The following is a 16275-nucleotide window of genomic DNA, read 5'->3' as shown; positions in this document are numbered from 1 at the left end:
CCGGACGTAGTTGCATTTATTGTAACGCGGCTGTTTAGAACAACCACGATAGCCGCTGGCCCTCGACTGTTAATTAAACTATATTATATTCGCGGAATGCACGCAGCCGAGGCACTAATAAATATTACGAGCGGATGATCGTTACGCGGTCGATGCGTGCCTCATACGCTGTCGACACGGTTTCTGCGATATCCCCTAAGAGAGTAATTGCCTAAACCGTAACTGGCGATACAGCTATTTATTAAAGCGTTTCAACGCGGGTCTGTTAAAGCCGCGAGAATTCACCTCGAGCTTCTTTACATTTCGAATAAAACAAACAGATACCGCTAATTACGAGTAACAAAATAAACAGACTCCATTAATTAATGAGGTTAACTGCGAGGATAACTGCTTCGACTCAAGATAGGGGTTGAACGATTATTTAAGCTTTTGGAAAGCTTTTTTTATTTAAATACGATTAAATTACTTGAAATTTAAAGGGAATTGAATGTCTACGTAGATGTTTCCTTAGCAGACAACGGTACGACTCAAGTACAAATATTGCGCGATTGGAAATTATTTGTTTTCAGATACGAGAAGATATCCTCGCGTTATTTTAGGATTCGACGAATTGAGAAAATATTGGAAAGTCGTTGAACTTGCATAAAGGAATAATTTGCTTTTCTCCAAAGTATCAAATTCTAATAATTAAATATTTAATTATCCCTCTGCCTCTACCTCGAAACGCGATGAAAGATTATTTCAGACCAGCACTTCTAAAGAACATACGCGAACATAATTTTCCACGCATTCTCGTACATCGTCCGGACACGTGTAATCACCCTCGAGGAAGCCGTGCACAACGGTCCAATAGGAAACAGATGTTTCAGCGACCGTACTAATATTCATGACACCCAGACACAGCCTATTACCACGATTCACGGCATCGTTCCGTTCAACGTGCGAGCACACGTATTACACACCGCGCGTCGTCGAATTTGTTTTCTGTAGTTAACGACACGCGTTGATAAAGACGTATCGCTCTGTTTAAGAAGAAAAAGTGCCGCCAACGTTGCGTAGGCGGCGCGCAGTTGGACATTACGCGTGGACAAAGGGAGAGAGGATCCGTCTGACTGGCTCAATTGGCTGGAGCAGGCATCCGAAAGGGGAGACTATTTAATTTACTTACTTTCTAACTAGGGTCACGGGAACTTTGAAATGGCGGACGACACTTGCAAGGTGCGTCATTGCTTCGTATTGTTTCATGCAGGACTAAGTGTCAGCGGCGACCATTAGTAATATCGGTAATTGATATGCTACGCCAGCCTTCTGTCACTACAAAGACACGAACTGTATCCAAGCAACAAACGTAACGCTTATAACAATATTAACAATCGCGATGACTCTCTACCGAATAAAGTTCGAAGTGATTCGAATTTCTCGCCACGCGCACGTGTCGCGTGTCCAAGGGTCAATCCGTTAACCAGGGGTAGCTCGCGTATCGCACAGGTGCGCGCACCGATCGCTGGCGAACATTTCCGCCATGAGCGAGTACGTTTCAACGGGGAGCGTGCGTGTCAAGGCATAGAAAAGACTATCGGTACGAGGATCAAACCCAAAGGACAATAAAATCTACCACTTAATGGCAGGGCGCGTCGGTTATCAAAGCGACGGAGCTGCCAACGAGCACGCAGAGACAGTGTGACTGGCGTGACCACGTTGCACCCCTAATAATGGCCACTCTACCAAACGCCCGTCGCTCTGGCTTTCGCTCGCTTTAATTAAGATTATCCTCGTGAAAGCGTGACATAATATGTATTTATGTATCTATCACTTGTTAATTTGCACTTTTATCATTAGTATTACGTATCATATTACATTGTTATTTTATTACATCGAGGCGGAGAACGGGATGCAAGTGAAGCGTTCGCGTTTAATTTTAACGAAAGAAATTTATGTCACGGAAGACGAGACGCGAGGACAGTATTTTCCGTTCGTGTTTGGAATTTTGAAGTCGAAACGTGAGAGTCAGTAGTCTCGTTACTTTTTCGCTGGATCATCGCGCGTTTTCTTCTCTCGCTCGGAGATCACCGCCTCCCTTTCGTGCGCGTCGCGATACCAATTTCGAAGCGGACACCCTGAAACGTGTTTACTTAATAAACGCTAACTAACGGTAACTAGAGACACGTTGCTTTGTTCTGTTCGACTTGAAGAACTATTTGTTTAACACGTTTCTGCAAAAATCGTGGTAACTCGGCATCGATTTCCGACAGCTGCTCCCACCACAAAGCAACCGGTACCAGCACACGCAAGCTCGCGAAGTATGCGCAGAGGGCGTATCCCGTGTTCATCCGACAGTTCGACGTAGTCAGTCTTGCGATCAGGACGCGTGCGATTGTGTGCTGATTATTAAACGCCAAACAGTATTTTTCAGATATTTCAATAGTTAGAAAAATCCTCCATTTTCGTGGAAGGAAAAAGTTATTGAAAATATTGATTTCGAGCATCGATTGACGTCGATGTGGAACTTACTAATCTACATGTTGGGTTACAGGTGTTCAAAATGTTATAATATTAGGTACAAGTAGTTCATACATTTTGTAATCATGAATTATGAAAACTGAAGCTATAGGTACCGTTTAACTAGATCTTTATTAGAAATAAGACATATTTTTCTTCAATTTTCCTTCTAATCCGCGCCAATCTTTCCTATGCTTCTTTCTCTCTTCACAGCTTGTACATTTTTATTTCCACACGCCTTTTCATAAAACAGGAAATGAATATTTTTATGATGAAAGAAAGTCCCATTCAATTTCTGGCTTTTTCAGATCATAATATAAAGCTTCGTTTGCCTGCTGCACATTTAATATTTTTCTGTAACGCATTTTAGCTAACTTCTCGAACACTCAGAATACTTTGCAGACAGAATTTTGCAAGAATAATATCAGGGTTGAAGAAGCAATTGTAATTCATTTTCCAAAGTCAAAGAGTAATCAAGTTATCACATCAAACAGTTCCTAATTAACCGTCGTATAATTTGATTGTTGCCAACACCATTGCCTTGGCTGCTACTTAATAATTTAATTGATACTTTGGAATTAATTGGTGAGAGACGGCGCATACCGACTGTCAAGTCGAGTAATTGCGTTAATCTTGCAAAGGTCTTTTCTCATTTTCATTGCGCGACACAGTTCACGTTGAAAATTTCACTTTTTGTTTAACTATTTCGACCCAACTCCCTCTCTCTTTCATTTAACTTCCATCAAACTTCAGAGAGCCATGCGTATCCGAAAAAGTTGCAGTGGCGTAACTTTAACCCCGGTAATCGCTAATCAATTTTGATATCCCCTGAAAGGAAACATCCAACCGACACGCTAGACTTGCAACGCCCTGTCGAATAGAAAATCCGAGTGCAACGAGCTAACATACCCGGAATACAATTATTAATTTCACTGCGTAACGATAAGACTCGAGAGACGGACAGATCCCGTCGATTAAATCAACGTTTCCCCCCTTTTAAAGTTCCTCGACGATTTTTTTCCCTCCTCTTCCGGCGAGGCTATGATTTACGATTCCGTAACACGTTGTTCTCGTTCAGGGGCCGTGTAATCCGAGGCGGGTGTAACGATCCGTGGAACGGGCTTGTCGTGTCTATCATGTCGTGAAAAATGCACGCGATACTCGACGCCAGGCGATACGTACTCCAATTGTACGCAAAGCTTGTGAAATTATTAAGCCGGTCTCACGTGGTCGCGACCCGCCGCTGACTTCTCTATCGAACGGTTTAGTCAGGTAAATAACCTTGCGACTACCTACGCGCGGCTCGTACGCGCCCTCGCAGGGGGTGAGTCGACGACGAAACCGAACGGAACGAGATACGCTAATCGCGTTACACCCTGAAATGACGTTTCTGTCGATGCGCCGATCCTCGCAAAGGGACATCGCTCGACTCTACTCCCTGTCTACTCTTTTTCCCTTCCTTTTTCGTTTTTTTTTTTCGTCCCGTTTTTAATGCCCCCGTCCGTTCCGAAACGATGAATTTCAGCCCCGCTCGAGCAAAGCAAGCAAGAGTCACCGGTGCCGCGCTGATACACCGCAAAGGCCGCTCTCTGCTCGTCGGGAAAATCACATTAGTGATGTTTCGGTAATCGCTTTTATATCCGCTGCTCGTGATTGACAGCGTCGACACAATCAGTTCTCCCGCCGCGGAGTCGATTCTTCTTTCTTTTTTTTTTTTTTTTTTCCACCCCCGATACTCAGCCGACTCGACGACGCGCCATCGCTGGTGACCCCGACGAGGGACGTTCGAAACTTCGCCTGCTAGTCAATCTCAATTATTTGCAAATGTTTGTATAATTTTCATTGCGCGGGATTTGTTTTGGAAATTGTGGTATTTTATTTGTTGCACGCGTGGAACGTGGTAAGCGTTGTAGGTATTTAATATTGCTTGCTCGCGACTGAGAGGGTTAACACGCAGCTCTATTTTTATACTTTAATTATTGTATGATACAATAATTACTTAGCATTTGAATAGTGTTTTTATATCATTCATAATATCTGTCTCTTTTATTTAACATTGCTGATTGATTATTTACATTATATTCCACAATTTATATATATGATAATCCATACATTCTCCGTTTAATATTTGTTATGATTATACAATTTGAATTAGCACATGATTATTGCCAGTACATTAAATAACATTTATCCTTTGAATATATATTTGTAATCTTTCTTCAATAAAATGTACAGATATATTTAACTGTCCTACTTTTAAAATAATTAGAATGAATAAGCTATATTTTCATAAATTCATTTAATATTCATTTGCCTTGCTACCATAACTATTTACACGAAAAGCCTTCTGCTCGTTGAAAATTCAATTTAACCGGAAATCGTCCTAAAAACTATTTTTAACAGCGACCGATCTCGACTCTCACCGTGCAGTTAATTATAGGATTAATTAATAAATACCAGGCGGTGTTGACGGGAAGTCCTCGATAAAATTAGTTTGGGGAGAAACCGGTTACTTTCGTCATCGACGAATCTCACGTTTCATCTGTAACGCGCGTGTACACGTGCAACTTTATCCCAGAGTAAATTCTATCTTCGCGAGCTTACGGAAATTATTAGCGCGACTACCACGTCCCCGCCCCTGTCAATTTTACGTGTGGAATTATTTGGCTGGCCTATTTCCGAAACTGCAAGCGAGAACTCCGTCTGACGGATGAAATCTTCTTCGGATTTAATTAGGCTGGCTTATTGCAATTGCAACGTTACCAATCTGTAAGAAATATCGGATAGCAGGATGCACGAGCGATCGAAGAGGATCATGTGCATTTTTGGCTGCATCGACCATTTCTGAAACCTTGTCTGAATGTTTGGATGGACCATGGCTTTGTGGTGTCCTCGAGGCTAATACTGAACAGCCTAGAAAGAGTCACTTAGTCGTCCATTCTACTTCAATCATTCTTCTAATTTCTAAGAAAAAGTAAAGCGATAAAGAACGTATCTATTTCTCCTAGACCTGATTATTCTTTTTATATTTAAAATTTTACTAAACATTTTTTACTGTTTATCAGAGGGATCCTTTATTCCTGACGTAACTCGATTCTACGTAAATAATGTATTAAAATACTCTTTGTGTCGGTATTTAATTAAACTGGTAATAATTAAACTTATGGATTCCGTTTATCTTTATTAATGCGAAACATTATATATTATTTCTATGTTATATAATCATTATAATACTACGTATTTTTAATCCGTACGAATCGCATTAAATACTAATGACGCAATCAATGCTGCTTTTTGTGCGTGTGTGTGTTGCATATTGCGTAAAATGAGGTACGTCTGGAATTAGAAGAACCGAAGAGACGTATCAATCCTGATACATTAATATTGCAATCGTTATTGTTAAGATAATAAACTTCATTAACTTGTATAGACTTCTTCGTTAATTATCGTAATAAATATAGATTCTATTTTAATGATACGCGAAATTACGCTTAAAATAATGTATCGTAATAAATTCACATCTCATCCTTCGTTTGAAACTTGTTATACCAATTACTATGAATTATTGTATTTTCATTTGGCCTCCATGAATTCTGAATGTGATTTCTTTCTCATTAGTAAAAGCAACACGGTAGCAATTCTTCTATTGTTTTTATTAATTCCCACGTGGCGATCGACTTAATTGCATTCAGAAAACACGTTCGAAACGTTAATATTTATCCTCAGCCGGCAGAAGGCATTAAATTTAAAAATATCGAATCTCCTTATTTAATTAAAACAACGTTCAACTTTTATATACTGATAATATAAGATATAAAAATTGTAACATTTTTGGGGGTGAAAATGAGAGCTGAAGTATTTACATTTGTTCGATGGTCCAATTAAATTAACTAATCCTAAAAATTTTTCCTTCAAGACAGATGATCATTGTCATTGTCCATTTAATTCGCGAAGAGTAGAGACTGACTCAGCTCAGACATTCAGTTATATACAATTAATCTTCCTCGATTAATGGCCACCCCGTAACGAGGACTGCTCGAACACATTTTTCAGGTGAAAATTGGGGAAGAATTCGTCGCGGCGGGGGTGCGAACGACCAGTTTGCGTGAGGAGACGCGGTATTAAATTCCAGCCTGAATATTGTAGGTGCGTACGAATTAATGTGAGTGCTGGGTGTGTAACCTGGACGTTTAAAAGCTGAATGCGGGGATCGCGTAATGTGCATACTTGAAATTGTACAAATTAGTCTTATCTAAGAGTGGTCCTCCAATTCCTGCTCGCCATTAGTGGCTGCCATTACGATAAGAATGTTCTGCAACCGTGTAAATACATCGTTAAGATGTTTGCGCGAACATCGTTTCAGATTTCCGGTTGTGGCGAGAGTGGGGTTGGGTAAAAGAATGAAGAAATTGGAGCATAGACGGTGATTAAGAACGAGCAACAAAGCGAGCGATGAACATCGAAGTTAGGAGAGGCAAGATGGCGACTGATGAAGAGGAAAATGCGGGCAACGACGAAATCGCGAAAGAGATGAAAGTCAGAATGGAGCAAAAGGAGAATACAGTTTACTGATAATATAAATAACTGAATAGATGGAAGAAATAAAAAAATGGGAGAGAAATGAATTTGGGGAAAATATAGTTGGATAAAAATATGTGCTATGCAACCAACAATTATTACAAACTAGAGCTATAATATATTAGGATTTTCTTGTAGTTAAATTAATAACGCTGACGCCCGCGAGTACTAAATAATCTTCAACCCCCTCGTGATGTTGTCGAATCGCCAAAATAATAGGTTTTCATACGAATAACAGATTATCTAATTAACAGAACCCATTACAATCTCATTAATTGGAAACATTCCTACGCGATCATCGAAATGCTTATCCGTTAATATCATCGACACGTTTAATCCAAATTCCATGATACAATCAAAAATAACGACGGGAGATAGTTGTAATCACAATTTCGTTTGCGTGCACGTAGTCACGTAAACGTATATTCAGTTAATCAATTTACTTAACTCGTTTAATTTCCGATACACAGCGACGATCAAAGGGAAGCTTATAACTTCCTGAATGACAAACTATATAGTCAACTATAAACTACTGATATGTTTACTCAAACCAAGTTCCACTGTCAAATTAGAAACCTGTTGATCAATTTTCCTACTAGACGGTTCATCCTCTTAAAATATTCTATTTCCAAAGAAAATGTCGAATATATCCAAAAATAACATCTTTCTTAACTCGAGAGAAGATCATTTCTCTGATCTTCACAAGGAAACTTCCAAGTACAAAAACGAAAATGCTGGTGCGTATATCGATCGCTGGCGAACATTTCCGCCATGAGCAAGTACGTTTCAACGGGGAGCGTGCGTGTCAAGGCACAGAAAAGACTATCGGTACGAGGATCAAACCCAAAGGACAATAAAATCTACCACTTAATGGCAGGGCGCGTCGGTTATCAAAGCGACGGAGCTGCCAACGAGCACGCAGAGACAGTGTGACTGGCGTGACCACGTTGCACCCCTAATAATGGCCACTCTACCAAACGCCCGTCGCTCTGGCTTTCGCTCGCTTTAATTAAGATTATCCTCGTGAAAGCGTGACATAATATGTATTTATGTATCTATCACTTGTTAATTTGCACTTTTATCATTAGTATTACGTATCATATTACATTGTTATTTTATTACATCGAGGCGGAGAACGGGATGCAATTGAAGTGTTCGCGTTTAATTTTAACGAAAGAAATTTATGTCACGGAAGACGAGAAGCGAGGACAGTATTTTCGGTTCGTGTTTGGAATTTTGAAGTCGAAACGTGAGAGTCAGTAGTCTCGTTACTTTTTCGCTGGATCATCGCGCGTTTTCTTCTCTCGCTCGGAGATCACCGCCTCTCTTTCGTGCGCGTCGCGATACCAATTTCGAAGCGCACTCTGAGACGTGTTTCCTTAATAAACGCTAACTAACCATACTTAGAAACACGTTGCTTTGTTCCGTTCGACTTGAAGAACTATTTGTTTAACACGTTTCTGCAAAAATCGTGGTAACTCGTCATCGATTTCCGAAAGCTGCTTCCACCCCACAAAGCAACCGGTACCAGCACACGCAAGCTCGCGAAGAATGCGCAGAGGACGTATTCAGTGTTCATCCGACAGTTCCAAGTAGTTAGTTTTGCAATCAGGATGCGAGCGACTGTGTGCTGATTATTAAACGCGAAACATTATTTTTCGATACTTTTGCGAATTAAAATTCTCCAAATGGCACATGCAATGATAATGGTAAAGCCAGTCATCGTGCAATTGGCAAAATCTACCAATTTGCGGAGTCACCAATGAGCGCGCACAGACAATGACACGTAACATACGTGACTGTGTTGTTTGTAACGAGATTTGTATGAGATATTGGTTCGTAGGAAAGGCTTGTACACAACTGCACATGCAATGTTGTAAGAGACACCTGTTGCTGGAGTCACCAGCCGCTTTTCGACTACCGGAAGTTGCAGTGGATGACTCAATCCTGGTCCAATACTCATGATTGTGACATCGTGTCACTCCTTGAGTGATATCGATGTGACACAGAATGAAGTTAAGCTACCAATTAAGGAAGAACATGCTTTGAAGTATTCTTGATACTAGCGCATTTTAGAGTATTCATTTTATACGACATTCATCTCCAGCATTCAAATTTTTCTTCCGGAGAACAGTAGCGAGTAATAATATCCATTGTACTGGCGTAGCATTTCTTCACCAATCCGCCACACATTGCCCGGCTGTTGACTAATGCACCGTGTACCGTAGACTGAGCCAGACGGCAGGAAAATTGCATTAGCGAAGTTTCGATAATCGCTTTTATATATCCGCGGGCGGTGATTTACGGGCTCGCGGCGGAATCAACTTTCACGCTGCTTCGTCCTCAACTACGGACTTCCGGTCCACGAGATATACGAGATAGATATACGAGAGTAAAACTAATGCTTGTTAGTGTTTTATTACTTTATTCGCGTAAAAACGGGCGTTTGGACGGAAAACGATTTTATACATTCAATTCAATTCGCGTATCGCGTATCTAATCGCAGTTTAAATAATCGCATTACACTAATTTGTGTAAAATAAATCGTTTAAAAAAACTGATTCTCTGTGTTGACATAAAAATGAAATATAAATCACGTTCAACGAAATATATCTTTCCGATATCTATTTTCTTAATCGGCAGCAGAAGTTGAATGTAAGAAATCGAGAATGAAACATTTTGCCGGTTCTTTCAGTTTCTCATTTTTATATAAACTCTCCGCTCGTCTACTCGATGCTAATTTAATCATCCGCACGACACATATCACGGAGATGACATCAACGTCTAAATTTTCTCGGAAACCGGTTCTTACGAGATTAACATTTCATACGAGAGCTCTCCTTACTGACGTTATCATTGCCAGAAAACCGTGTATCAAGAGAGACCAGATTCTTCTGTCGATAAGTATGATTAATTTGCAACTCGGGTATAATCGATTACTCTATCTAACCGGTTTGTATATTTAGTTTCAACCTATGCAAATGCACAGATGCACGATACGATTCGCCCGTTGGAATTATCTACGATACACCGAACGCCGTTATCCCCGTTATTTCGTTCGTGCACTAATAATAATTGGATCGCCAGTATTTTACAGGATCCCTTCAATCACCATAAAACGCACAGTTTTCATAAATAAAAATTGCACGACAGATCGAGGTTCATTCTCTGTTAAAAGTATTCAAGGATTTCTCTAATTGCAGCGAACGTTAGGGAAAAAAATGAGCACTCGTGCGAGGTTCTCGAGCACTTCTGCGATCGATCATACATCACGAAACTAATTCGCGAACAGAAATTTCCCAGCGCGGAGGAAGGGTCCGCGAAATCCTCCGCATCATCGCCGCGTCGATCGATCCTCCATTGACGCGTCATGAAAAATGTACACCTTTTAACGCGAATGATAAATCGCCGTTCCTTATCGCCGCCGCTGTAATTTATTCCCGTGTAATCCATTGTTTCCACGAGTGTATTAATATTCATCGCCCCGGCCGCAAATAAAAAGATGAAAGATTAATCACGCCAAGTTTTCCGTCCCGCGACGGCCACCCCAAGGCACAACGAGAGTCGCGTCGCGGAGTTAGGGGTGGCCCATCGAAGCGGATCGACTGATTTCCTCCCTGCGCGTCAATTTCTCATTTTCGATGGGGAAATCTGCGTTCTGATCGAGTCTCGATAATACAGCGAATCGCGTTGCTTCGCGTCGGGTGCTGTGAACGCGTAGAAAAGAAGAGAAGAAGGCAAAAGAAAGGAAAGAGGAAGTATAGCAAGTAGACACGTGTAACAAAATTTGGACTCGAAAGTAATAGCCTTCTCGTCTAACAGATGAGCAGCAGAGAAAAGGGAAAAAGAAACTGAAATGGCATATCCTTGTTCGACGAGATTGAACGATGATACCGTGTCTGTGATAGGTACATCGACTGAACGCGTTGCAGGATGTCCAAAGGGGATGCGGCGCGTTACCTCGTGACCTTATTGCCTCTCGGTTCACGCGTACAGACGCAGGCTACGGTTTCGCTACCAAAGCGACGCGGTCCTCTGACTGCGAGTGGTTGAATCCACTGCCATCATTTCTCGTTGGATGCTCGCTGCCATGCGTCTGCGTTAGTGAGCCCAGAAGGACCGGAATCATTGCTCCCGTTTGTACTGCATATACATTGCTCGTACGCGCCAACGCACAATCGATCTGCGGATTAGTTATAGATCCTCGAGCATTACGCGTCCACGGATCAATCGAGTTGCTTGGATTCTGATTGGTTTTTTTAACGATTCGTGTCGAAATTCATGTTCGAACCTATCTGTTGCATGAATTATTCTTTTACACTGGCCTCGTGGATCAAAGATCGTAACGATTCCACAATGGAGGCACGAAAGTCAGCGTGATGGACTACAGATGGAAGAAGTCTGAGCGCTGGTGGAAAATACTGTTGGAGATGTTACGCGTTTCCGAAATATCGGCAAGTGACGCGCGAAACGCTATTGATTCCTCCAGAAGCTATGGATTTAAGCATTTCATTCAATCCCCCGCGAAGCCTGAAAGACGTGCATCCGCAGACTTTTCATACGGTTCGCAGCCCCGCCGCCGCCGCATGCAAATGCGGAGGAAATTTAAATTGGCGTACTTCTGGCGAACCCGCGGCCCCTCCATTTTTGCTCCATTTTCTTTGTTTCGATGAGAAAAGTTCACCCATGAAACAGATTGCGCGTGTTCGCTCGTCAGCCCTCCGTGTTCGTTTATTAAACGCTTATCCTTATTTTCTCTCGAGCGATCACCTGGTTCACTTCATTTTACAAACGTTCATTATCATTATGTCGTTTAAACGTTTCCAGATCCGACGATCGTTACGCGGTAACGTTTTCTTGTTAAAACGCGTTCAACCCTCGCGTTCAACCCTTTCGTGCTTCCTGTAACACGTTCGCGAATTTCCGTAAAATATCTGTTGCGTTGTAAACAAATTTATTGCCTACAGTGAACGTTAATTGTTGTTCTATGTTCATTTATTATTGCGATATTATGTTATCCTCGTTCTGTAATTTTATGAAGCTATGCGCGCCAATAAATCGAAGTTAACAGCGAGCTTTTGTTACAACGCCGAGAATATTCCTGTAGAACATATCATCACTATATTGTTACTAAATTATTTCGTTCGTTTCAAGATTAAAGCTAGCGTCGAATAAAGTACGCGTATCAGTTTGTTCTATACAACAATACGATGTCGGAATATTAATACCAGCCACTGTACATCATCGAAACATTTTCTTTCTATAGCAACGATCGAACTATTGTCTACTCGTGTCGCAATATTAATGAGTTTTAATATTCATATAACTCGAGACGTCAATCAAAGCGAAACAGTTACAGGTCGAACATCATTTGTAACACGATGCGGACAAATGACGCTACTCGACGTACGATTCAAGTGTTCCTGCGTATTTATAAAAATCAAAATTGCGTTTAAACGCTGAAATAAAAGAAGATATAAGTACGAAGTGATGCAGATTCAAGTAAACAACGTATCGAAAATTTTCAGCTGGATTTACAAGACCGCACTCTGTTATTCGCGATCAGACCCGTCGACGGAACCAGTTCCACTTTTAATAAACCGCCACCGCGGGCAACGGGAGTCCCTACCTCTTGCAGACATCCCGCGAAATTTATTCGCGCGCGTGACGCTCGAGCAGAACTGTTCCGAATTTGAGATTCGGCCGTATTAAGTCGCTTCGATGACGGATGAGACGTCTATGCATTCTCTCGATTGAACAATGGCGTCGACGCTATCAACTAATAACGTCGCGCGCAGCTACGAACCCGGTTACGTTTCAGTTTCGACTGTGCCTCTTAATATTTTGGGGAAGGGGATGAAATAATTTTTTAACCGTATCAATGTTTCGCGACTACGTTCGTCGATCGAAGCTGCGGTACGATACGCAATTATTGTGCAACCGGTGGGATTCCAGCCACCAAAAATGAAAATTGACAGCTACAAATGCGCGCATTTACTCGATATTGCTGGATTCTGCGCGTTTGCCTTTCCGATCCAAGGCAATTCAAACGTTATTCGCAAATTGATTTGAAACGGGCAACAACGCAAAATCGTGTTGACATAATAATGAATACTAGTAAATAATAAATCTTTATATGTACACTGCATCGATATGTCGACGAAATGGAGGGGGGGGAGGGGGATTAAACAAATGCTCTGCGCACACAATTCCATTAATAACATAACAATATATGCATAAAACCAATTACCATTTCTAAAAGCCTCGACCAGATAAAATCCCAAAGAGCACCCATCGTAGATACGACGTACGATAAAACTAAGAAAACGACGAATCACCATAGCGAGCCGTCTAACCCAGAAGTACAAACCGTGGAAACTTCACGAGATCATGCACATGGTTGCAGCTGGTTTCCGGTTTCGTAGCTGCACGCTATCCCCATCGCGCGGGTCAAAGTAGCAGGCGACGGCACCCTGCGAGTTACCAGCGACCGCGTGCCAGTAAATACCTACTAGGGCTCGCCTCTAGACGCCGTGCCTCTAATTCCAATAATCATTTTCGTCTTTGACGAGGGCTTCGCCTCGAGATGCTAGAATTCCGTACCGTGGAACGCTCGACACGCGTACATCTCTCTCTCTCTTTCTCCAATAGAATCCTGTCGTGGGATAAGATAAAGCAAGGGGGTGAAAATTAGCCGATCCTCCGTTGACACCCTGTTCCAGACGGCGATTCGAAAAAGTACGACCTTAACCTTCGACCCGGGTCGTAGCCCCAATCTGGCGCCCTCAAGATTAACGACGCGGCCCTTTGAATCCCCGCCGCGATAAGAACGATAATGCGGCACCCCCGCTGGCAAAAAAGCTATTTAACTTTTACGGAACATACGAGAATGGATTTCCTGTACCGGCTATCGGTCGCTGACACAATGACAAACGACGGATCGCGTTCGCGATAAGGATAACCGTGGCGCCTATATAGCTTGCACGGATTAAAAGTAGAACCTGCGACACGCTACGCGAGCCAAGGCCGCCCCAAGGGGGGTAGTCCTCGTTGCATCCTCGAGAAAATGGATCCTCGCGGCTCATCGAGCAGAGATACCACGGTCTAGGATAACCTAGCCGTCCTTCTAAATCGAATCGAAGGCACAGTCACGAGCGAGGGTGTTCGCCGAATAAAATCGGCCGTTGCGCGTCGAACGGAAGCGCGCGGGGGTTGCGGAACGCGGACTGGCGGCGTGGATCCCCACGAGAGCCGAATCGAAGGAAGAGGACGGACCCGAGATGGCCGCTGATGCCGAAGAGAAAGGAAAACGGGCGAGATAAATCTCTTTCCAGCCGGGGATCATCGAAATTCCGGAGGCGTAGACGCGCTCGCTGGGGTTAGGGGCGCGCGTGGGGAAGAGGCGAAACCGAAAGCAGATGGGGATTGATTGGCCCGTGTCGCCGCTGTAAAGGCACCCACCGTCGGATCTCCGAGTATACAAAGGGTCTTATGCACGCGTGCACGCAATCACGCACACGTCGAACGCCGCGCAGACACCCAGCGCCCAGGGTCCGAGGGTGCTGCGCTAGCGACTGCACCAACAGGGGCGCTGCGTTGGTAAACAACCCTGTAGCGCCTCGATGGTTTCCCTTCGTTGCACCACCGGGCATCTTAATGTACAGTGTGTCCCCTGGTTTAGATGGGAACGGATAAACGTCGTGGAAAGTAGTTCGATGATGACACGCTACTTTTAGAGGTTCGTGAGGTTACTGAATTTTGATCGAGGAGTTGGCGATCTTTTAATAACTTTTGTATAATTATCTGGTTAGTCCTGAAGAAAACGGTTGAGTTTGTAATCCATGGTTCCTTTCAAATTTTTTGTATCATCGAGGATAGCAAAATTTGATTTTCAATTTTAAAGTTCGTTTAAGTGGTTGTTTTAAAGAATGAGGCTTCTGTGATAAAATAGCGGCAAAAAAATCATTCTCCAGAGAGTTCCTCGCGATAAAAGTATTTGGAAACGAATTGCGGCAAAGGTTCTTTAATCTCAGTAGAGAGAAATAATAGCTGCGTTTTGAATTTGTATGAAATTGTGCGGAACAAAAGCAATCTTTTCAGTATTTTACTCTGCCCTCGAATGCAAAATGGTCTTCGAAACAAATTCAATTCGGGGATGTGAATGTGAACTTTAACTACCCCTAAAATAAATTCAGACAGACTATTACGCGATGACTTTTTTTTTTTATAAAATTACAGCAGCTTAAAAGTCGACGGGGTGACCTTTCAGTTTCACGGGGTAATATAGTGGGATATCGGGAAGATTACGTTCAAAGTGTTCAAACTTGCTTTCCGGAAGAGCTCAGTTTTTGAGTAATACCGTTGTTGCGGCAAATGAGCGATATGAACTTCGAAGGCTGATATGTTACTGGCATTATCATTATCCGAACGATTTACTCTGCTGGAAGGAAATGGCGTCTACTAAAATGAATTTTCCACGGGTCAATGATATTTTACACAAACCGCGTTAAAATCATTATTCCAACTAATTCAACTCAACCGTGGCTCGATGAAATTTCAAGTGTTACATTATATTTTTTATATCATCCTTCTTAATCTGTTAAACATTTAATTTTTCCACTTACATACAGCATTCCCGTCTGCTTACAATTCCCAAAACACACGCAAACGAACATATCACCAATTCACCTTCCACAGCCAGAAAACCTCGTTCCTCCAACGCTTGGCGCGCGTATCGCGGGGGTTGCGCGCGGTCGTGAGTCACCCTCGCGGAGGACGACTGGTGGATCTCCATAAGGCTCGTAACGCGAGGAGACGCGTAGATCACAGAGGCACATGTGCACGCACACCGGCCAGCATATCAGCGAGGACGTGTACGCGATAAACCCGGGCGTGGGCGCGCACGTACAGCCGTATTAAGAGCACGGATCAGGGGTGGCTGGCCTATACCAACGCGAACAGAGAGTACAAGTGGAGCTGTATCGGGCAGCGGCTATTGTTGCGGTTATTATTTGCCGCTAATCGGAACGGCTGAGCGTATGCGACGGGTTGGAGGAGCAAGAAGGGTGGCCTGCTCGTTGGTGGATGTGATTCAGCGGGTAGAGGCAGGGAAGGTCGTCGTGGCGGGCGAACCTGATTGCGGACCGGCTAGCCGCACCACGCCCTGACCCATCGGATTTCCAAGATACCCGTCGCACG

The 16275-nt window shown here is 42.8% G+C and overlaps 2 protein-coding genes across 3 annotated transcripts in view; one reads left to right on the top strand and one right to left on the bottom strand.

The window, feature by feature from the left end:
• The window catches only part of Ikkbeta (inhibitor of nuclear factor kappa B kinase subunit beta), a 575876-nt gene that overhangs the window by 321936 nt on the left and 237665 nt on the right, over positions 1 to 16275 (top strand). The gene's annotated exons all lie outside the window — the stretch shown is intronic.
• LOC143433363 (uncharacterized) overlaps positions 1 to 16275 on the bottom strand; it is a 310410-nt gene that overhangs the window by 201902 nt on the left and 92233 nt on the right. The gene's annotated exons all lie outside the window — the stretch shown is intronic.

This window comes from Xylocopa sonorina, chromosome 2 (genome assembly GCF_050948175.1).
Source record: "Xylocopa sonorina isolate GNS202 chromosome 2, iyXylSono1_principal, whole genome shotgun sequence".
Taxonomy (NCBI): Eukaryota; Metazoa; Arthropoda; class Insecta; order Hymenoptera; family Apidae; genus Xylocopa; species Xylocopa sonorina.
Note: the sequence above shows the minus strand (reverse complement) of the source record. Positions and strands in the feature narration are given on the sequence as shown.